The sequence below is a fragment of the Lutra lutra genome, chromosome 5, assembly GCF_902655055.1.
Source record: "Lutra lutra chromosome 5, mLutLut1.2, whole genome shotgun sequence".
NCBI classification, from domain to species: Eukaryota; Metazoa; Chordata; class Mammalia; order Carnivora; family Mustelidae; genus Lutra; species Lutra lutra.
In genome coordinates this window covers 96,637,122-96,660,324 of record NC_062282.1, presented here as the reverse complement: position 1 = coordinate 96,660,324, position 23,203 = coordinate 96,637,122, and the positions used below count along the sequence as shown (strand labels likewise).

The following is a 23,203-nucleotide window of genomic DNA, read 5'->3' as shown; positions in this document are numbered from 1 at the left end:
GTAAAAACTTGAGGCAAAACACTGAACCCTATTCTGGCTCTTCAGCATTTTTCCCAACATGAAAACCCTCTTCAGATTTCTTTTGGCACTAATGCAGGTTCTTCACAAAAATGAAGCGAAATTTTGAAAAGCAGGGGACACCTGCACCAGGAATATCTAAACAGAGAACAGGCAGCCAGAAGCACCATTTCCAGTGACAAGTGAGGCTTGGGTGGTGCTCCCATTCATGTTTTTGGTCATGTTAACTAGTTATTTACTTGTTCATCCCACCACTTCTTCATGTTTCTGGGTGCACAGCTAGAATACATTGCCTAGGCTCTCTTGGACTTGGGTATGGTTACAAGACCAAGTTCCAGACAATGGACTAGCAAGTAGATGTGATTCTTCCCCATCTCCTATCTGGGCGTTAACACTCAGAAAGAACAGAAGCATGGCAGAACCTTTGTCAGCCTGAGGTCCTGATGGATTGTGTGGAAGGGAAGCTACCTCTGCCAAAATGGCCTGGAAGTGAGGGAGAAATAAATATCCATCGTTTTCATACGTAAATAATAACAATATTGAAGAAACTTCTAAATCAGCCAAAACTGAGTGTGCTTGTTATGGCATTTATTTACTCTAACACAATGCTCTCTTAAATCATCCTGATTAAACACTGGGAGAAAACTTACCTCACCAACAACTACAAATCAGCCTCCCACTAAAAATAATGGCGTGCAAGTGTTCTCACAGTGGATGTCACATAGGTCAGAGCTGCAGGGCTTTCAGAGTCGTCTGAGAGCCCACACCCTGGGGACCGCTCGGGCAATTTATACAATGGTACATCCATGTGAGGAAATAGTGTGTCATCGTTAAAAAGGGCACAGGAGACTTTTCTGTGCTAGTGTGAGATAGCTTCACATTAAATTCAAAAGTAAAGTCAAAGCAGTTCCCAAAAATTCCAAAAAAATTTAGTTGTATACGTTTAGGGAGACATACATTATTTTTTCCCACAACTAACAAGAAACAATTAGTAACGATTACCTTTGGGGAGACAGACAAAGAGAAGTAAATCATTTTTTTCTTACCTTTTCCTATTCTTGGTATTTTCTAATACTGGATATGTATGACTTTTTATAAAAACATCAACGGCGGGGGTGGTGGGGGGTGTGCCTGAGTGGCTCAGTGGGTTAAAGCCTCTGCCTTTGGCTCAGGTCATGATCCCAGGGTCCTGGGATTGAGCCCCACATCGGCTCTCTGCTTAGCAGGGAGCCTGCTTCCCACTCTCTCTCTCTGCCTGCCTCTCTGCCTACTTGTGATCTCTGTCTGTAAAATAAATAAATAAAATCTTCGAAAAAAATGTATCAATGGGTAGCAACACTGTGGGTTATTAATTTTTTTCAAAGATCCCTATATTTAAAAAAATATATGTATATTACCATTAAAATGTAAATCAGAAGCATGAAAGAAGGTCAAGTCAGTGGAATGAATGAGTGTTCCCCTCCTCCCGGGCAGATCAACTCCCAAGTGAGGACACTAGGAGACTGTTGCTGAGTGATGGCCAATTAGAACTACATAATTCTGAATTTGTATTGGTGTCATGAGTGACCATAAGGCTCCCCTACTTATACGGGTATAAGTAAATGACTCTCCTGTTTATTAGGAAAATAACATGTGGCAAGAGCATTTCTGATTAGTGATCACTGAAGAAATGCTTGAAGAGCCTGTTCCACGTAAGTTCACTCCCAGATGAATTCAGGCGCCATTCTCTGATTTCAAAGTTCTTCTTCTAAACGCCACATTTTATGGGGTGGGGGGAGGGGGGAAGCACTTCAGTTTGAAACCATGGAGAGAGGCATCAAGGAAAAAAAACGCAGAGTAAAGGGAACATCTCTTGGCATACAGGTAAGCCCTGGTAAGGCTGTACTCAGAAAGGCTCCCTCCTAACCCCAGGAGAAATTCTGCATCTCATTTTAAAAAATACCCTTCAGGGGCGCCTGGGTGGCTCAGTGGGTTAAGCCGCTGCCTTCGGCTCAGGTCATGATCTCAGGGTCCTGGGATCGAGCCCCGCATCGGACTCTCTGCTCAGCAGGGAGCCTGCTTCCTCCTCTCTCTCTACCTGCCTCTCTGCCTGCTTGTGATCTCTCTCTGTCAAATAAATAAATAAAATCTTAAAAAAATAAAAAATAAAAAAAATAAATAAATTAAAAATACCCTTCAGAAAAGGGAGTCTACTTTCAATTGCACATCTCTCAGTGAAGTGCATAAAGGCATCTTACGATGCAGAGTCTAGCTCATCTCTTTTGCTTGAGTTTCATTTCCACCACAGCAGAGAAAAAGGCTGACCTGGGACACAGGCGCCACAGCCAATAGAACGCATGTGCTCACTGAGCTGTTGGATATTTTGTTTAAATCAACTGAACACAATTCCACCGGAACACAGAAGTTAAGGCAGAAAGAATGTGTGTTTAAATATTCTGACATAAATGGTTTGTTCCACAGTATCAAGAACCACAACCAAATATAGGGCAAAGAGGATGCTGTTAGTAAAGGAGAGGTTTTTGGAGAAACTTGTGGGTGCTGGCCTGGATCTAGGACAACAGAGGACAAAAAGACACAGCTCTGCCAGCCTCCCCAGCATCCAAGGTTTCATCGGGAAACAGGTTAAAAAAAAATTACAACTAGTCAAACCCTCCAACATATTAATATTTAAAAAAAAACAGAACACTCCCCTCTACTTGATTTCATGTCTACATTGTAATTACCTTTAAAGTACTCTGAACCAGGAAACAGCATCATTGAATTTGGGGCCATATACTTGCTATCATCATTAAAGAGAGTTGCACAAAATGAACTCAGGGCTACACCAACCACAGCACCTGCCAAGAACCAGGAGAGCCAGCGCATCTAACACATCAGCTCCTAGGTCTCTCCAGCAGCAAAACCCAGGAGCCCTCGTGAGCAACTTTTTAAAAAATATAACTAGCAGGAAACCAGGAAATCTCAAGCCACATGTTAAAGCAGTGCTCCACACAACAAAATTTTCACTAGATAAAACACAAATGAATAATCCAAGTCTCTGGCTTTGAGAGTTACAGACTGCGGAAGGACCCAGGAAAAGGGTGTATTAGATATTCCAACTTCATAGTTGCCTGTGGAGTTTAAAACACACGTAGACCCAGAAGAAAGGGTGAGAGGAAGCACTCATGACAAAGCCAGGCAGCCACACTAACATCACCCTTGAGGCTACAGTCAAGTGTTCTCTATGCTAGCCGCAAGGCACAGGGAGGTGGATGCTGCCATCTAGAGGTATCTAGGGATATCGCCTTTGATAGCAGGCCAGCCAACACAAAAGGGCTGAGGGCCTGGGAAGCAGAGGACTTGACCGGCTTAAAGGAAGTAGCTGCCAGAGAGACCCGTTCTTCCAGGAACCAGGTGCCCCCTTGTCTGAGGGGAGAGCACACAAGGAGGAAATGCCAGACAGACAAGAGAGGCTTCAGCTCCACAATGCCCATGAGCATAAGGATGTACAATCCTCTGTGATGGCAAATTGGGGCACAAGCAACTAGAAGAACGAGAGGGAAGAGAACACATGAATAAAAGATGGGCACCAACGGTCAGAGGTGGCCCCCGGGACAAAGGGCTGGCACCCGCTGAGACATAAACACCTTCAGACTTCCACTCTCAGAGTTCCAAACTACAGAAAAGGAAAATAGGCAGAAAGAAACTGAAGGGAAAAATTAAAAAATCAGACAGGTAACCAGTCTGAGACTGACATCGTGGGGGAAATAACAGATCTGAGTAATAAAGAATGCCTATAAGCTACCACAAGTTACTAGGAGACATGAAAAGAAAATCTATATTTAGAGAAAACGGGTTAAGAACGGTTGTATAGTATACATGATTTTTATCCCTACCTTTTAAGAAAAATGTTTAAATGTTCTCTGGGAATTTATCAACTTATGATACAAAAATAAACTCTTCTTTCTTTTTAGAATAAAAAAAATGAAGAACACAGAAGTCATCTAATCCTTAATTTCCTAATTGATCTACCCAATCTAAGACTCTGAGGATGAAAAGGCAAATAAAGTTCTAGCAGACCAAAGATGTGGCTTCATTTGCCCTGATATTGGATTCCTAACCTTCCCCTCTTAATGAAGAGCTATCAGCACTGACAGGCTTAGGTGATGGTCGTAATTCAGATGCACGACTGTCACATCCTTCTGCCTTGTGGGACAGGCTATAAGCTCAGGACTTTAGTGAGAACTGTTGCCACCAGCAACTTCAGCTGCTTCCAGTTAATTTCATATCAAATTCAGATTTGCTTAAAATGCCAGACAATCCTCCTCCAGCCTCTGCCGACTCTGACAGGGCAAGGAATCAGAGGCTTGTCAGGCTTGATGGATGAGGGGAATTATTGCTCGTGTGCTGTCAGTGCCCATCCCCCTTTGAGCATGTCCTTTGCCTTTAGCACAAGGGGCAGAAGATGTTTTGAATGATTCAGAGAAACAACAATTTGTGAAAAACCCCTCGAGCCAGCAAGGGTGCAGGCACTAACTTTTCACTTCTTTTGTTGGCTCTTCTGATGCTGCCACCAAGGAAAAGTTGCTATAGCAGAGGACATCTCTATAGGTACTGTGGTAGTTGGTAGTGTGATGTGTGGGTGACATTTGGATTTCACTACTTCGAGCTAGAAGGTAATGCAGTCAGTGCCTTCATGAATTCAAAGGAGCCCTTGAGGTTGGCCAAGGAGGAGCTTCTGCACATGTAGAGGGAATGCCAACATCACATTCCCAGCTCCTATCTCTGGAACAGACTTTGGAAACCTGCTACCGGCAGGCTCCAGTTTCTTAGGCTGGTCGCAGCCACCACTGGGGAGCCCCACTCCAGAGAGCAGCAAGGTCCAGGGTTCTAGGTCACACCACTCCACTAGAACCTGGCACATTCAAGTCTCAGCAAATGGTGTCCCAACACGGCACAGCGCATAGGCCAGGAGACTGACACGGAAGCCTGACAAGAGAATAAACGATTTCTCTCCCCACTCCAACTATGGATTTATAAAAAAAGAGCAGATGTGTAATATTTTCACAAAGGATGATTTTTTTTTCCCTCTCACTGGTTTTCAAAGAAAATGAGGAAGTTATTTCCAGAGATAGGAAAAAAATGTTAAAATGAGGGACAGTCTTTTAAATGTAATTGTAAATAAATGTAACTACAAGAGTTAGGAGGCTCCCCTACCAGCTCTACTAGATGTTAAAAATAGCATGAAACTAAAGGAATTCAATTATATGATATAAATACAAGAAGACAAAGCAAAGGAACAGAACAGAGCCAAGAAATAGACCCATAATGCGCTTGGGAATTTAGCTCATTCTGAAAGTGGTATTACAAATCAGAGGGGAAGAGAAATGGTTTGGTAATAGTGCTGGGAAAACTAGCTAGCCACTGGGAAAAAGAGTAGTAGGATGGACTGCTCTTCTACTCCTCAACAAAAAAAACTCCAAACAGATTACAGATATAAACACTGAAAATTAACACATAAAAGAAAGTAGGAGATAAATTGTTAGAATCTGCAAAGAAGAAATACCTTTCTAGGCATGACATGAGACCCATAGCCATTCAAAATGAGTTAATATGGACAAACCTCTGGCAGAACTAACAGAAGGGGGCAAAGCATGAGAGAGAAAACACAAATAATTTTTAAAAGATCATTTACTTATTTATTTTTGAGAGAGAGAGAGAGAACATGCTCATGAGTAGGGGAAGGAGAGGAGAAGGAAAGGGACAGACTGACTCCCCACTGAGTGTGGAGACTGACATGGGGCTCGATCTCCTGACCCTGAGATCATGACCTGAGCCAAAGTCAAGAGTCAGATGCTTAAGAGACTGAGCCACCCAAGTGCCCCTCTACTAAACAATAATAAGAATGGGAAAGGAATCAAAACTGCAGCTTCCACACAATAAACATAATTTTCAAACACAATAAACAGATCCACTAAACTACAAAACAGGTAACATTCAGAACAGTCAAGAAATCAAGCCATTGTTACACAAACTCTTCCAAAGATTAGAAAAAGAAGGAACTTTCCCTGTCCTAGATACAACTGCTGTTTAGCAGGTATTTCTTCTCCCCTACTGATGCTGGATTTAATCATGTGGCTTGCTTTCACCAAATGACAGCAGTGTCACTATGGCCGTTTCAAGCCTAATCCTTAAGAACGGATTCCACTCACCCCTCTAGAAGTTTCCAACTTCCAGCATGAGAATACCATTCTACAGACAAGTGTTCCCCTTCATCCTAGGTCCCACAGTAATCCTTGCAGAGCAGACAGGACCCTGACTTCGAGATTAGATTTAAGCCAAGCCAACCCAACATTCACCACCTAAAGCAGCTACCCCCGGCAAACCACAGACCCACAGCAAGAAATAAATACTCCTGACAGACGCCACTGAGAAACTGTGGCTTGTTATCCAGCATTATGGTTGGAATAAGGGAATGACTGATACATTCCTAATTCACTTTGTTGAGCTAACGTAACCTAACAAAGGCAACACAAGAAAGGAAAACTATAAGCTAATACCATTAATACACAGGAATGAAAAAATCCTAAATAAAATACTAGTAAACTGACTGTACAAACGTATTTTTTAAAGTTATTTGTCATGACAATGTGGCATTTTTTTCCAAAATATCAGATCAATAACAATCAACAATGGAAAAAAAGGGGGGGTTACTTAAAAAAAGAACAACAAAAAAATTCTTCACCTGATAAAGAGCTTCTAAAAAAGAAGAAAAAAAAACCACCAAAGCATTCATCATACTTAAATGAAATGTTCAAAATACTCTTTGTGTTTAAGAACAAGACAAGAATGCATGTGATCACTTCTTTTCCACATGATTCTGAACATCCTGGTTAGTGATTTAAGAGTTTTAAAAGAAAATAAAATCTATGAAGACTGGAAAAGGAATAAAGCTGTTATTATCTGCAGATCATCATTGCCTATATTGTCTACAAAAACTCCCATCCCCAAATCTACAGATATGTAAAAAATCAGTAAGAATTAGCAAGGTTGATTAATTTAAAAATATGCAAAAGCCAGTTCAATTTCTAGACATTAGCAAACAGGTGTACATGTTTATTTTTAAAGGATGTTATTTAAAATTCCTAAGAGTAAATCTAATAAAGGATAATACAAATTCATTCTGTAGATAAGAACATTTAAAAAGCCCTAAGTAAACAAAGCAATATACTATGCTCTAGAATAATAAAACTCAGTCATAAAACTATCAATTTCCCAAATTGATCTCAGGATTTAACATAATTCTAATCAAAATCTAATTAGCTCGAAGAACTTCACAAGTAAATTTATACAGAAGATAAACATGCCAAAACAGCCAATACTGTTAAAGAACAATGACATAAAGAACTTTTCTTGACCAGTTAATAATAAGACTTGTTATCAAGTTAAAGAAATAAAGAAAGTGTGATATAGGCACAAAAATAGACAAACAGACCAGTTACAAGAAAGAGAAGCCCAGAAATAGAGAAATACACAAAGAAAGCCTAGTACTTAGTAGTTAGTTCTGATGTATGTTATGTTGTATCCCTGAATTGTTATAACATATGCTGTCAGGATTAACTATTCTCATTTTACTAATGAAGACACCAGGGCTCAATGAAGTTAAGTGACAACTGCCTGAAATTACAGAGCCAGGTAACTAGAATTCAGTCCTAAGTTTCCCAAGCCCACACGTGTCAATCTTTTCCATCACCTACTATCTTTTAACATTGGTAAATAAATGAAGACAAAGGGTCTGTATACTAAGGATAACAGCAGCTTCCAAATGCTGAAAAAGTCCTTAGCAAAAAATAGGTAAAGCACAGCATCTGCCAGCAGAATTATGCAGAGGTCGTGACAAGAGGGGTTTAAAAGAAACACACTTCCCTTCTGAGGACATCACACCAGATCCACACTGTGAGTTTACTTCAATTGAGAAGGGTATGGATGCTTCAAATGCTACAGAATTAGGGTCAGGGTTCCTCAAGTGTTGGGCTAATTTATGTGAGTCACAACTGGGAGGAAAAAAACCCACACACACTCCAATTACAAGAGAAACACTCATATCAAAATTCTTTTTTTTTTTTTAAGATTTATTTATTTATTTGACAGAGAGAGAGAGAGATCACAAGTAGGCAGAAAGGCAGGCAGAAAGAGAGGAAGAAGCAGGCTCCCCACTGAGCAGAGAGCCTGATGCGGGGCTCGATCCCAGGACCCTGAGATCATGCCCTGAGCTGAAGGCAAAGGCTTAACCCACTGAGCCACCCAGGTGCCCCCACTCATACCAAAACTCTTTAGAGAAAAAAATATATATATACTCAAAACTCTAAAGAACTATAGAGACCAAAACTGTCTCTTCAGGTAGATATGGTCCTAAAATAACCAGGGAAACACATCTATAACGCTCTACGTATGTAAGAAGTATTGGCAATTTTAAATCAACAAAAGAAACGCTATTTTTAAAAGAACTTTAAGAGAAGATAAATTAGGAACACTATGTCCCATAAAGTTTGTTTCTAAACAGCCATAATTCCTTGGTTGGACTCTCAAATACTTAGTTTAGTTATGTGAAATTCCTATTAAAATGTTTTATGTTCTGGGCTCACTTAAGAGCTTGATTTTTCTAGCCATTTATGCTTAGCTTCTACAAATACAGAGAATCATGCTTTAAATAAAAATGAAATACAAGAAAAATGGTATTTTAAAGAATGGAAATCAAATTAAAATCTAAATTGCAAATCATCTAACACGTATAAGAAAGCTAAATTAGAACTCCAAGAAATGCTGAAAAGAAATATATTTTTAAGGGTCATAAACCGAACGATAATATTAATTGCAATAAGAAGGCTTATTTCAATGAAAAGCCCAAAACTAAGGATTTCATAAGCAATGCTCCTAATTTATATGCTTAACATGCTGACATTTGTTTCTGTCTTTTACATAGCTAACCAATTACAGCATATTTCTAAAGAACCAATTTTATTTGCTGGCAATTATTTGTTATCTTAGCTATAATTCTGCAGCTTTTCAAGCAACAAATGAATAAATGTCTTACATCTGGAGAAGAAAATACAAAAAGTGATGGTATGATGTCTGAATACATGCAATTACTGGTATGTTACATTCTAATTAGCATAATTAGCTTTGAAACAGTTCTCACAGTAACTGTCAACATTTGTGTCGATTTAGTGGCAGTTAATGACATGTGTAGCAAAGATTTGCTATTCCTTTCACTGACAAATAAAATAAGCCCTTCCCAAAAAGAAAAGGCAGCCTCACTGAGCATTCAAAACATCATTTAATCAACAAAACTCTGCAGTAGCAAGGTTTAAGAAGGAAGGCCTTACAGTTTATTCCAAGAATCTACAAAGTGGAATATGGACACCTCAGGGGTACATATAATAAAATGAAATTTAGGGGGAAAACTATATCGGTTGCCATTTTCTGTGTTTCTTCTTTTTTGTTGGCTTTAGTACATTTCCTAAGTTGATATTCAGGCTGATGCTCAGCCAAAACATAGCAGTTCTGGTGGCTTAAATACCTCCTTAGAGGTTGGCAAACAGTCACTGCCTCAATCATTCTGTGTACATTTCATCTCCCCCATCATCATCCCTGGGACTCTTGGGACTTGTCCATGTCATGGCAGCTAAATGGTTAAAGTTGGCAAATGGAGCTGCCTCCAGACCCCTGCTAAACACCTAAAGTACGTTCTAACAGTTTCCTAGTAAAGATGCACAGGTCTTCTGTTAAAATTTTTTTTAATTTATTTATTTGATGGAGAGAGAGAGATCACAATAGGCAGAGAGGCAGGCAGAGAGGAGAGGGGGAAGTAGGCTCCCCGCTGAGCAGGGAGCCCGACGCGGGGCTCGATCCCAGGACCATGAGATCATGACCCGAGCTGAAGGCAGAGGCTTGACCCACTGAGCCACCCAGGCGCCCCTAAATTGTTTTTTTAACACCATCTCTAAGTACATGTAAATCATTTTAAAATATATTCACATAGTAGGGACACACATTCAGTGATGGAGTGAGTCAGCCAAAATATCTGAAGCCTGCCAGGCATTCTCTTCATTACATCTGCACAAATGATAGCAAAATGTGCCCATGGCAAAAAGTGATGGCAAAATCAACTGTATCTTAAAATAGATGTTGGTATACCAAAGATCCAGATACAAAGGCACTGCACTAAGTATACAAAATGTTAACTCAGCGGTGCCTGGGTGGCTCAGTTGGTTAAGTGGCTGCCTTTGGCTCACGTCATGATCCCAGTGTGTCCCGGGATCAGGCCCGAGTCAGGTTCCCTGCTCAGCGGGGAGTCTGCTTCTCCCTCTCCCTTTGCCTCTCCCCGCATTGTGCTTGCATGCTCTCTCTCTCAAATAATTTTTTGATTTTTTGAAAAAAGAAAAAAAAAAAAAGACTATGCATGAAGACCAAAAGACCAAGAGTCTGGTAAGTCTTTCATATAACTTAATGAGGAAAATGGGGAAAAAAAAAAAGCAGCTGGGGTTTCCTTTCTCTGGTAGCCCTTTTACTTTTGTTTACTTGACAATATCATCCCTAAAAGTTTACTTCATGTTGAAAATGCCAAACTACAGGGGCAGCTGGGTGGCTTAGTTGGTTCAGTGTCTGCCTTTAGCTTAGGTCATGGTCTTGGGAGTCCTGGGATCAAGCTCCACATCGGACTCCCTGCTCAGTGGGGAGTCTGCTTCTCCCTGTCCCTCTGCCCCTTCCCCTGCTTGCGTGCATATTCTCTCTCTAAAATAAATAAATCTTTAAAAAAAAAGCCAATTTATACTTTCTCTTAACTTTTAATTTCAAACAAACTTCTTGTATTACAAATTATGCTAGAGAAAATGGAGTAGACCTGCAGTTATCTGAACATAGTCAGAGACAAACTTATCTTTACCAGGCCAGTTTCATCACTTCTTTAATCATAAACTTCAGATAAGCATTCAAGAAAATTAAGTTCCCTAGTCTAATAAATATGTGAACTTACTACTTTTGAACAAGATGGTACCAGTTAACATTATTGTGCTCTTCCGATATACTCCCTGATTCCCACAACAACCACAGAAGATGGGTATGGTTAATACTCCCATTTTTCAGAGTCACAGGAAGGTTATGCTCCTTGGCCAACAGGACACAACTATTAAGTAGTAAACTCTAGATTCCAACCTAGGCAGCCTGGCTGCCGAGCTCATGCTCTTAAACATTAAACTGCCTATAGTTATTAAATTCTAAATCAAGGGCTTGTAAAAAATGAACACAATTTAGATTAAAGGACACTGTAATACCCAATCTCTCTAGGCAAGGGTAGAGGGGTGATCTAAGGTCTGTTCCATCCATAAAATTCTCCAATTCCAGAATTCATTTTCAGAAACAAGGCTTAGAGAGGTGCTATGGGCATACCCAACACAAGCTCATATTTCATTTCATATTATTTCTGAGAGCCCATCCCATGAGATATTCTACACTCATGTCTCAATCAGCTACAGATCATTATCCTGAGCCTTTTAGGAAATTAGACCATTTGGGGAAGAGGAAGAGGAAGAGGAAGAGGGAAGGCGGGGAAGGCAAGCAAAGAGACCCTTACAGTCCTATATGACAAATGTTTTGGTTCAGATATGCATAACTGAAAGAAGACTGGGGTGGGGAGACATGTCAAGGAGGGCTCCTGGAAGAGAAAGTCCATGCGCTTAAGTATAGACCAGCAGTGGTCAGACAAAAAGAGGAACTATGCATAGAAGCACTTAAATACGAAGAACTCATAGCCATCCATCACATGAATCTGTCAACAGAACGGATGTTTTTGGGCGCCTGGGTTGCTCAGTGGGTTAAAGCCTCTGCCTTCGGCTCAGGTCATGATTCCAGGGTCCTGGGATCGAGCCCCGCATCGGGCTCTCTGCTCAGCAGGGAGCCTACTTCTCCCCTCTCTCTCTCTCTGCCTGCCTCTCTGCCTACTTGTGATCTCTGTCTGTCAAATAAATAAATAAAATCTTTAAAAAAAAAAAAAAAAAGAACAGATATTTTCCAGAAAATAAAGGAGACAGGTTAAGTTCCTTAAAGTTTAATTAATGAGTTTTTGATCAGAGCTATATAAAAAATGGGCAAAATGAGATCATCGATTCATATTATTTACGAGGTTAAAATCTATCACTACTTGTGTCTAAGAATTAAAAAAAAAAAAAGACATACACTTACACAAACCACTGCCCTGAACAATCAAGTATTTAAGAGATCACAAACAGCTGAGCTAAAACTGCACATGCCCCATTCTTCCCTTAAAAACAAATTAACAGTATCAGCTCATAAAGAAAAGCTGTAACTCAGTAAGCCATTATTACCATCTAGCCATGAATCCAGCAAAACTGAAGACTTACTTCCTTTTGGCTAAAATCTCTGCAGATAACAGACTTAGCGTCCGGGAGATCTCCTAAGTAAAAAGGATATTCTTCGTACGACAGACAGATGGTGGTGGTCTTCCAGGGTTCACATTAAACCAGAAACTATTCTGTCACTGAGAGCCATGAGCCTCTGGGTTTTCATGCAGTCTCTTGCCCTCCCTGACTATTCTAGAAACATTATACTAAGAAAAAATGTTGCTATTCATGCTATGCCGTCCACTTTTATCCACTACGCCCACCCCATTCCACTATGTACGTAATGCCATTACACCTTGAAGTTTGTCTGACGATACTTGCTAGATGTCTGCAGCCCACTCGCTCTTCCAGATCTATGAATTCTCACAGCTGCACACTATACAACACGTTGTTTCTTCTACTTTGCTGATTTTTCACAAGTCTCATTTCAGCTAGCTTTGAAGCTCCTTTTAAAAAGCCTATGTGTCACATATTTTTCATGTAAGGTTTTTAAAAAGTTTTTTGAGTAGCGTTGACACACAATGTCATATTAGTTTCCAGCTTATGACATGGCAATTTAACTTCTGAATACATTATACCATGCTCACCACAAGTGTAGCACCCATCAGTTACCACAAAACACTATGATCAACTATATTCTCTATGCTGTGCCTTTTAGTCCCAGAACTTACTCATTCCATAACTAGAAGCCTGTATCTCCCACTCCCCTTCGCCCATTGTTGCCCCTCCCCCCAACTCCCAGAACTCTGGCAACCATTACTTTGTTCCCTGCATTTGTAAGTCTGATTCTGCTTTTTGTTTATTCCTTTGTTCTACTTTTTAGACTCCAAAGATGACTATTTCATTTTGCATAATACCCTACAGATCCATCCACACTGTCACAAATGGGAAGATCCCACCCTTTGTATGGCTGACTGTGTGTGGTGGGGGGTGCTTCTGGATCTTGGCTATTGTAAATAATGTGGCTATAAGCATATGGATATGGGTGGAATGGTATCTTTCAGAATTAGTGTTTTCATTTTCTTTGGATAAACAGCCAGTAGTGGCATTGCTAGATCATATGGTATTTCGATTACTAATTTTTGGAGGAACTTCCATACCATTTTCCAGAGTGGTTGCACCAATTTATATTCCCACCAACAGCACATGAGGTCTCCTTTTTCTCCACATTCTCATCAACACTCTATTACCTTCTTGTATTACCTTTTTGACTTTAGCCATTCTGTCAGATGTGAGGTGATCTCACTGTAGTTTTGATTTGCATTTCCCCGATGATGAGTGATGATCTTGAGCACATTTTCATGTGTCTGTTGGCCATCTGTGCATCCCCTTTGGAAAAATGTCTATTCAGGTCCCCCACCCATTTTTAATCACAGTATATGTATTGGTTTCATTTTTGTGTTGTTTTGGTTTGGTTTGGTTTGATTTGGGAGTTTTTTGGTGTTAAGCTCTTAAGTATTTTGGGTATTAATCCTTTATCGGATCAATCATTTGCCAGTATCTTTTCTCATTCAAAAGGTTGCTTTTTTTTGTTGATGGTTTCCTTCATTGTATAAAAGCTTTTTATTTTGATGTAGTCCTAAAGGTTTATTTTTGCTTTTCTTTCCTTTGCCTCGGTAGACATAGCTAGAAAACTGTTGCTACAGCCAATGTCAAAGACATTATTCCTTTTATTCTCTTCTGGAATTCTTATGATTTGGAGTCTCACATTTAGGTCTTTAACACATTTTGAGTTTATTTTGTGTATGGTGTAAGAAAGTTTGATCCAGTTTCATTCTTTGGCATGTAGCTGTCCAGTTTTCCCAGCACCATTTGTTAAGGAGACTGTCCTTTCCCCCATTATATATTCTTCCCTCTTTTGTCTTAGATTAACTGACCAAAGTAGCATGGGTTTACTTCCAGGCTTTCTATTCTGTTCCATTCATCTATGTGTTTCAATTGTGTGCTGGCACCACACAATTTTGATTACAACAGTTTTGTAGTGTATCTGGAAATCTGGAACCCTGACACCTCCAGCTTTGTTCTTCCTTCTCAAGACTGCTTTGGTTATTTGGGGTGTTTTGTGATTCCATATGGATGTTAGTATAATTTGTTCTAGTTCCGTTAAAGAAAAAAAAAGCTGTTGGTATTTTGAGAGGATTGCATTGAATCTGCAGATTGCTTTGGGGAGTACAGACATTTTACCAATATTAATTCTTCCAATCCATGAAATAGCTTTCTAATTTTTTATGTTTCTTCAATTTCTTTCATCAATGCCTTATAGTTTTTACCTCTTTGGTTGTGTTTATTCCTAGGTATTTCATTATTCTTGGTGCAATTATGAATGATATTGTTTTAATTCCCCTTTCTGCAACTTTGTTATTAGGATATTAAAATGCTACCAACACCTGGGTATTAATTTTATATTCTGCAACTTTACTGAATTCATTTATTTCTTCTAACAGTTTCTTGGTGGATTCTTTAGAGTTTTCTAGGTATAATATCATGTCATCTGCAGATAGCGACAGTTTAACTTCTTCCTTAGCAATGTGGATGACTCTTTTCTTTTCCTGTCTGATTGTTGTAGCTAGGACTTCTAGCACTATGCTGAAAAGAAGTGGTGAGAGTGGACATCCTTATCTTGCTCTTGCCCTTATAGAAAAAACTCTCAAGTTTTTCACCATTGAGTATGATGTTAACTGTGGACTTTTCATATATGGCCTTTATTATGTTGAAGTATGTTCCCTCTAAACCCATCTGATGGAAGCTTTTTTTTTTAATTGTGTCAAATGCTTCTTCTGCATCTGTTAAGATGATGATATAATTTTTATCCTTTATTTTGTTGATGTGATGCATCATGGTGATTGATTTGGGAATATTCAACCACCCTAAGAATTCAGGAATTAATCCTTTTAATGTATTGCTGAATGTGGTTTGCTTTTCTTTTTCTTTTTTTTTTTTTTTTTGAGGGTTTTTACATCTATGTTCATCAGGAATAATGGCCTATAGTTTTCTTTTTCTTGGTGTCTTTGCCTAGTTTTGGTATCAGGGTAATGCTGGCCTCGTAGACTGTGTTTGGAAGCTTTCATTCTATTTTTTCCTTATATAGGTTTTAATACTAATTGTAAAATAGGAACTCAATTAATAGTCAATTAACTAATAAACATAATGAGATATACACTGATTCAGAATCCAATGCTAGATTGACACTTCATGCCAATGAAATAAATGAACTCTCACCAATACTATTCATTCCACTAACCACGAAAGTTTAAGTCTAGAAAAATACAGTAGGGAAAAAAAAAAGAAAAATACAGTAGGAAAAGCATCAAAACATGCAGGCTCTTCCAGAACCACAAAACCCAAAAGTTTCTTAAGCCTATTAAGTACAATGATAATTTTTCATTTTTTTCCCAGGAAAGGAAATGTTCCAACATGGCATGTCCTCCCTCCCACAAACCACCTTCTAACTACTACGGGCTTGTTGTTTTTTCAGGGTGACAGAATTCTTTTGACAATGAGGCAGCAAATAATCAAGTGCTCAGGTTTTGCCAGGGGAGCAAAGGGACATGCTGTGTCAGACCAGGAGTCCATAACAGTGGCACCGTCCACTGGTGCATCCATGATGGCAGCCAAAACTGCTTAACCGCCTTTATGTGGATTACCTCCCCAGACACAGAGGTCAATCAAATCATTGAGAGCCTGGCAATTCAACTAGTCTGAGCTCCAGGAAGCCAAATGAAGGAGCCTCAGAAAGCCCAAAGTTCTTTTAATTAAGATCTCCTAAACGTTTATTAGTAAACAACCATCATCTAAGCACTAAATACATATCAGGCAGTGCCCCGGGTGCTAAAAATACTGTAGGGGCTCAGAGAGCTGAGGGGCCACAACCTGGCATTCCCTGGGTCATCTCATACTGCTTGGTGAACAGGTGAACCAGCTTCTAAACAGGTACACCAGCTGGGTAAGAGGGTAATAAATGAAACCGAAGCTTTAAAATACACACAAACTGATATATACATATATATATATATGGTATTACTACTGTTAATTAATTTAAATCCCCTCTATGATGATAAGAAATTAAAATAGGGCACACATATCTACTCTTTAAATCCCCCAAGATATTTCTGGTCACTATTCATTCCACTGATACTCAAATGCCTTTGATAACATCCAGTCCCTTACATCCAGTGCATTCAGGCATCCCCTCCTCAGATAGTCGCTTTGGCAGGTACCCCATCCTTCCCAGGAAGGACAACACAGAAGGAAGGTAAGGACTGTTTTCTAATCTTTGCAAATGTCAGGAAGAGAAAACTGAGAGGGGAAGTTTTAGGGGGCGAATCCAGCTGCAATTTCATTTTAGGGGAAAAACCTACCCCCCCCCGCCCCCCGCCCTCACCTGCCAGATCCGTAGTATTTCAGTCATTAACACACTGAACCACAATGAACTCAGTGTTTTTTTTTTTTTTCTAATTATTCTCATGGCATCCAAGCATGTTCAGAGTAAGGAGGCACAGAGGCAGGAGTTGGGATTATGACAAGGATTTTATAGTTTGATTTTCACCTGATCTTTGATTTACAGACTCATGTTAAACCAGCGGCTCTGTGGATGGACCCAGGTGAACCTATAATGAGATTTATCTTCATGGATTAGGCCTGACCTATAATAATCTGCTCAGGGCTCCCTATGGCTATTTCAGCACTGAGTTATGAAAATTCCTCCCTTCACTATAAACAGAACCTAGCTCAGAGGGTAATAACTGGGAGACGTATTACTCCTGGAGTACAAGCACTCTTGAGACTCTGATTATAATGTCCACAGCTGAAGGCACTATTTCACAATTGAGATTACTACTTTCCAGATGAAAAAAATTCTGAACTACAGAATAATGCCTTCAGCTACATATACTGTAATCACACTCGGGAGTTCTTATGTCCCAAGAGCAACAAAGGTTACCAACAGTTGGTATGGGAAGCTGATTTAGGGAATGGAAGGAAGAAGTTGCAGGAAGAAGCTTAGATAACCCTAACTTCCTATTTGCTTTATTCAGAGGCTTAGGAGTAAGAGTTCAACACGTCCAATAACCTTATTAACGTCACTAAAAATCTAACAAAAAAATCTAACAAAGAGAATAATTATTTCATGTAGTAAACTAGCAAAGTTGTTTGTTTTGTTGTTCCTTTTTTTTTTTTTTTAAAGAAGACAATATTGACTACTGGCCATGGTGTAGTGAGATGCACTTTCTCAATATATAAATATATAAATCTGAACAGTGTTCACAGAAGCAATATTTAGCAGAAGTACAGAGACCTTCCAAAGTGATCATACCCTTTGTCACAGTGATTCCACTCCAAGAAGTTACCCTAAAAACAGAGGTAAACAAGGAGTTAAAAAGCCTGCTCATCACCATTATCTGCAATAGGAACAACTAAATAACCTAAAATGAAATAACCTAAAAACTGAAACTAAATAACCTAAACGGAGAAATTTTGAGAAATCCACAGAATGGAATATGATGCAATCTTTAAACTGAGTCACGACGGCTAAAGAGAATGCAAACTCATAGTTGTATTCTACAGCTTTTGTTAAGCAATTTATCCAAGGGTATTCAAATTGTTCCTGCATCAATATTTAACAGATACTCTCTCAGAGTTAACTAATTGGACTTCAGCTCAGGTTTTTGTTTTTGAGCTATAAGGCTAATGAAGTATTGATATAATATTAAATGACTGCAAATAAAGTCTGTGCCCTAAATAAATGCTGACATTATGCCAGTGCATTCTGAATGAATTAAAAAGGAAAAATGCACTTTTGCATACGTTTAGTGAATTTTCCCTGACTCTTCATCATGCATTTGTGCAAATGGAAAAGATGAATATTCATCAAGGCTCTTTGAATTTATTACAGTTAAAATAGTTTGGTCTTAATATTTATAGTACATCATGAAACATAATTTTTTCATTAAAAAAATGGATACTATGTCAAAAGAGGGCCACTGAAGAAACATGAAATTACACCATTAAACCTAATATTAAAAGTTGAAAAACATTATTTGAAAGCACTTCCCCCCTTCAAAAATGTTAGCTATTCTAGAAAGTATCTTCCAGTGTGTCAGGTAATATTGAGTCAAAATGAGGAAGCAAGAAATAAGCTGGTTTACCATCACACAGGAAGGACAGAAAGATTACACTACTGCTCTTAGCAGATGATCTGAGAGAATGGGCTCATTTCCCTCCCTTCTAATAACACCACATCCACTAAGCCTGACAACCCCATGGAAGCACTGTTCTGATAAACACCAGGTACACCAACACCAGCATTTCCTAGGAAACAAGCAACGGGCAAAGGACTGCCCATGAGATGGTTCATGGGATCCTCACAAAACTTTATGAGGTTACTACAACCATTACCCCTCTTCATAGATGAATAAACCAAGGCTTACACAGCTCCTAAGTGCTAGAGAGTGGAGCTGATCTCTTAATCGGTTTGCTCCCCAACCCCAATGCCCTTTTTCCAACTTAACCATGATAGTTTAACTCTGGAATATCGTTTCCACAGTGAATTGGTCTCTGGCTTGAAGATTAGCTTCTCGATTAGGCTAAACCTAAAACGTTAACCACAGATTAAAAATTAAGCCAACGAAAATAAACAGGAGTCCACTCTAGGGCCCTAAAAGTGTATAGATAGGAAATAACATTTGTTTATGCATTCATCAAGTCTCCGATGGGCAGTTACTCTGTGTCACCACTACTCTAGGCCTTGGGAACACAGCTGGGGAAACAGGAAAAATCCCTCTACTGTAATGAATTTTTCATGACAATGGTTAATAAATATGTAACACAATAATAAACTAAATGGTTGTATACTGGAAGAGGATGAAGCTCTGGAGAAGAATGGGGAGTGTGGCCTGCAGTGTGGGGAGCAGTTTCAAACAAGATGGTCAAGGAGGACCTCAACAAGAAAAAACAGGATAGGGTAAGGTCCACACACCATGCAGATGAAGCTCATGATTCAAATCAAAGAGAAAGTTGGAGAAAAACACTGTCAACTGGTTTTCACTGTGTTTCTACCATCTGTCCATGACTCCAAAGTACAAAAGAAGGGAGGATTTTACATGATGGCCACATACACTGTTTTTAAACTTTAATCATCGAGGCTTACCACCTTATTTTCCTACAGAAAAATAAGTTACCATGGGTCCTGCTTTTGTCTCTTGAAATTTCCATCTTTCTTGCCAGAAAGCAGCATCTGTATAAATCCCCCTGCTTCTGACAACTCTGACTTCTTTGATAAACTACCCATGTGTGTGGGGAGGGACAGAAAGATGGAAGGAGCAAATGGAGAAATGAGTTTTCCCCTCTTCAGATTAATGTATATGAAGTATACATCTGACACTTCATCAGCACTCCCGGCTGGTGTCCCAGCAGGCGGATACTGGCTGAGCATGGATTCTGCCAGCTACCAGGCTACTTAGGATGAATTGGCAACATGCCATTTATCTGAAATGCCCAACGTGTCTGGAAGAGGGAGCACAACGACATTTAGCACTGCCAAGGAAAACTAGATACTTCAGGCTAGGAATTAATCTCCTCCTTGAGAAAGTAGTTAGCATTACCCTCAAGCTCGCCTATGGCATTTAAATCACTATAGGTCATGCAGTTACTAAAATTCCTACCTAGCAAGCCACAAGGCCTTCATTTATATCTTACTAACATATGGATACCTCTCAGGTGGAGAGGTGTACTTTTCTGAAATGTTTGTTGGTGTGTTGAACAGGAAATGCTGTTTTATCGAGTGTAATGCTGTCATGTGGACATTTTGATTTCTGTTTTTCCAATTTTTCCATACGTGAAGACACATACTACTTCAACTTAGTTCTTCAGTGAGCCAAGAGAACATTTAAGACAATGTGACCACATCATGACTGCTTACAAGCATATTCATTGAATTTCCTTGAAGGTGGACAGGGATCCTCTCTTCACTATTTTGTCATTGTATTTTTTGAGTGGCCGATGTGGAACTACACAAGATTTGGTCCATTACACAGACTTCATGGCTAATTACGAATTTAAGATACACACAGAACAAAAACAAAGAGGTTTTAGATGGATAGTCTTATTAGGCCACCCATTACGGCACAGAGAATCGCATCATCACTCTCACCTTGCAAGCAGAGTCATCTTTCACTTTGTAGGAATAATTATTAATCGTAATTAATTATTATTAATAATAATTATTCGTTCCATCAACAATATTTATTGAATGCTTCCTATGTAAAAGGAGTTGTGCCAGGAACAGTGAGGAGTACAAATCAGAGGAGACAGGAATTCTGCCCTCAAGGAGCTTGCCGTCTAGCAGGAAGAGTGACTTAAAGTTCTAAGACAGGGCAGTGGAGTTGAGAATAGTGGCCTGGAGAGAGGGTCAGAGTGAAGCACTTTCCACAGTTCAGGGCACCATGTGACACATCACTTGTTTAAAGGGAAAAGGAAAAAAGGAGAAGTTCTAATAAGTGGGCATTTCCATCTCTCAACCAACATTTTCTATCACTATAGAGATAGTTGCAATCAGTAAGGTAATTTAGATGTAATCCAATCTAAGAAATATGAAACAGAGTAATGGTCTGCAAAGGGTACCAAAAGCAGAAAAAGTCATTAGCCTGAACTGGGCGATATCCTGAAATGAGCGATATGGCCCAGGAAGCTGGGCAGCTAGCAGAACAACAAGGAAATCAAGATGGCGCTCTGCCTATCAGCTCTCCTCCACCTGTTACTGCTCTTATTAGGACAAAATGTGGGGCGGGGCAGGAGAAGACTTGGTCAAACAGTCTGCAAATAGTTTTCCTTCGACTAGCATCAGGAAGTAATGAAGTCTCTGAAGGAAAGACAATGAGTTAAACTTTCACTGTCAAGTCAAAGATTAACTGCAGTCTGGCTTTCATACTCAAGCTTACCCAAAATATGTTACTAACAGAAGTAGTAATATTGCTAACAACTGAGGCTTGCTATGTGCCAGGTACTGCTTGCTGCCTATGGGATTTTAGCACTTTCTCTAGTTCTGCTCTCAAGCAAACAGTATAAAAACTCACAGGACTGATAAGCTAATAATTAAATGACTCTTCAGTAAGAATTTCATCGGACATATTTTGAGGAGTACTCTTTTGTGTTTTCTATTAATAGTTCTCTTTATCTTTTTAACTTATTCCCAATTATCTTAGGTCACCTGACATGTGTTTTACCAATGAATGAATCAATTTCTGTTTCTGAGTATGGGACTGCCAGTATTAGATGAGATATATTCCTTTTAACAGTGTTGTTTTATTCAGAATAATTTATTTGCCAAGCAACACATAGGACTGCTATCTGAGTGTGAAGAGTAATTCTGCAGTGACCCAAAAAGCACCTCTCTTTAAAAAGTAATTAAAAAATAATAATAATAATTGTGAGGCATTTCCCTCTTTTCTTAAAAAGTAAATGCTTTCAGTAAAATTAGCTTTCAATAAAATTCCCCAAGAAGAAAAAGTAACATTGAATTTGGGAATGGGATGATAGCAAATGGTAACTACCATCATTTTAACTGTACCTTGAAATACAAGTCCTAAAATTTTCAAGAGAGGAAAACAATGAACTTCAGTTCAAAGACCATAGTCAATTTTAAAGTCAAAATATTCTGAAATTTTTTTAGGAATAATTTTTCACTATCTTCACAATCTTTATTAATCTAGAAGTAAAATCAGAAGATTCCAAAGGTGATTTCCAGGAACTGCTTATATACTTCTTTTCATCTTGCAGGTGCGGTGAGTTGATAAAATAGGAGAAACTAAATGATTTGCCCAAGTTTATACAGCTACCTAGTGGCAAAAGTAAGACTTTTGTCAGAGATCTGACATAAATCAAATCTCTCTGCATTATTGAATGATTCTCAAATATCTAACTTATTACTAATGCATAAAATTATAAGGCACCATAATGCACTAATATATTATTTGCATCTCCATCAGTAAAAGATATTTAAAAATCTATTCCCAAAATATACAACCCTACCACCAAAAGTTAACTTGTAGAGACTTCTAGGCTGTGCCAAAGGTTGAAGGAGAGAAGGAACAGACCCAGAAGAAAACAAAATTCTAGGAAGCATTGTGGTTGAAAATAAAGATCAACACTGGAAGAAATGAACAAGGAATGCAAGAGGCCAAGCTGCAAACAAATATGCAAACATGGATGCCATGGGCCAACAGGTAAATGTGCAGAGAGCCCTGAGGTGGGAATAACAATCAGTTTCAATTACCACAAAAAAGAAGGGTCCAGGCCAAAATCATCAATGGATAGGCAATCTAGGGGAAATTTTTGATGAGAAAAAATACGTTCTCATGGCCTGAAATTTACCTTCCCACAGAATGCTTACTGATGGCAAGATTAAAAATCTAATTCCAGTGGAGACATCAACACCATGACTATGTGTGTGTGTGTGTGTGTGGCGGGGCGGGGGGTAGAATTAACAACACAGTGAGGGGCAGATGGACATGATGGGCCTGCAGAAGGTAAGCCCTGAAAGGACACATCACCACCCATGCCCTATTCTGGCCTGGAATGCAAAATTTGAACCTCACCAAGAGGAAACATCAGACACGTCAGGCACATGTAATATGAGAAACATCCCATTCTTTAAAATTGGGAGGGAGAAGATAGTCTTCAAAAATGTCTACATCATAAAAGGCAAAGGAAGGCTGTAGAAAAAATCCAGATTAATAAAGACAAAATAGATATGACAATTAAATGCAATATATGACACTAGACTGAATCCTACA

At 39.1% G+C, this 23,203-nt stretch overlaps 1 protein-coding gene across 6 annotated transcripts in view; it reads right to left on the bottom strand.

Annotated features, from left to right (window-relative positions):
* Positions 1 to 23,203, bottom strand: part of MAST4 (microtubule associated serine/threonine kinase family member 4) — a 568,037-nt gene that overhangs the window by 369,207 nt on the left and 175,627 nt on the right. The window lies entirely within an intron of this gene.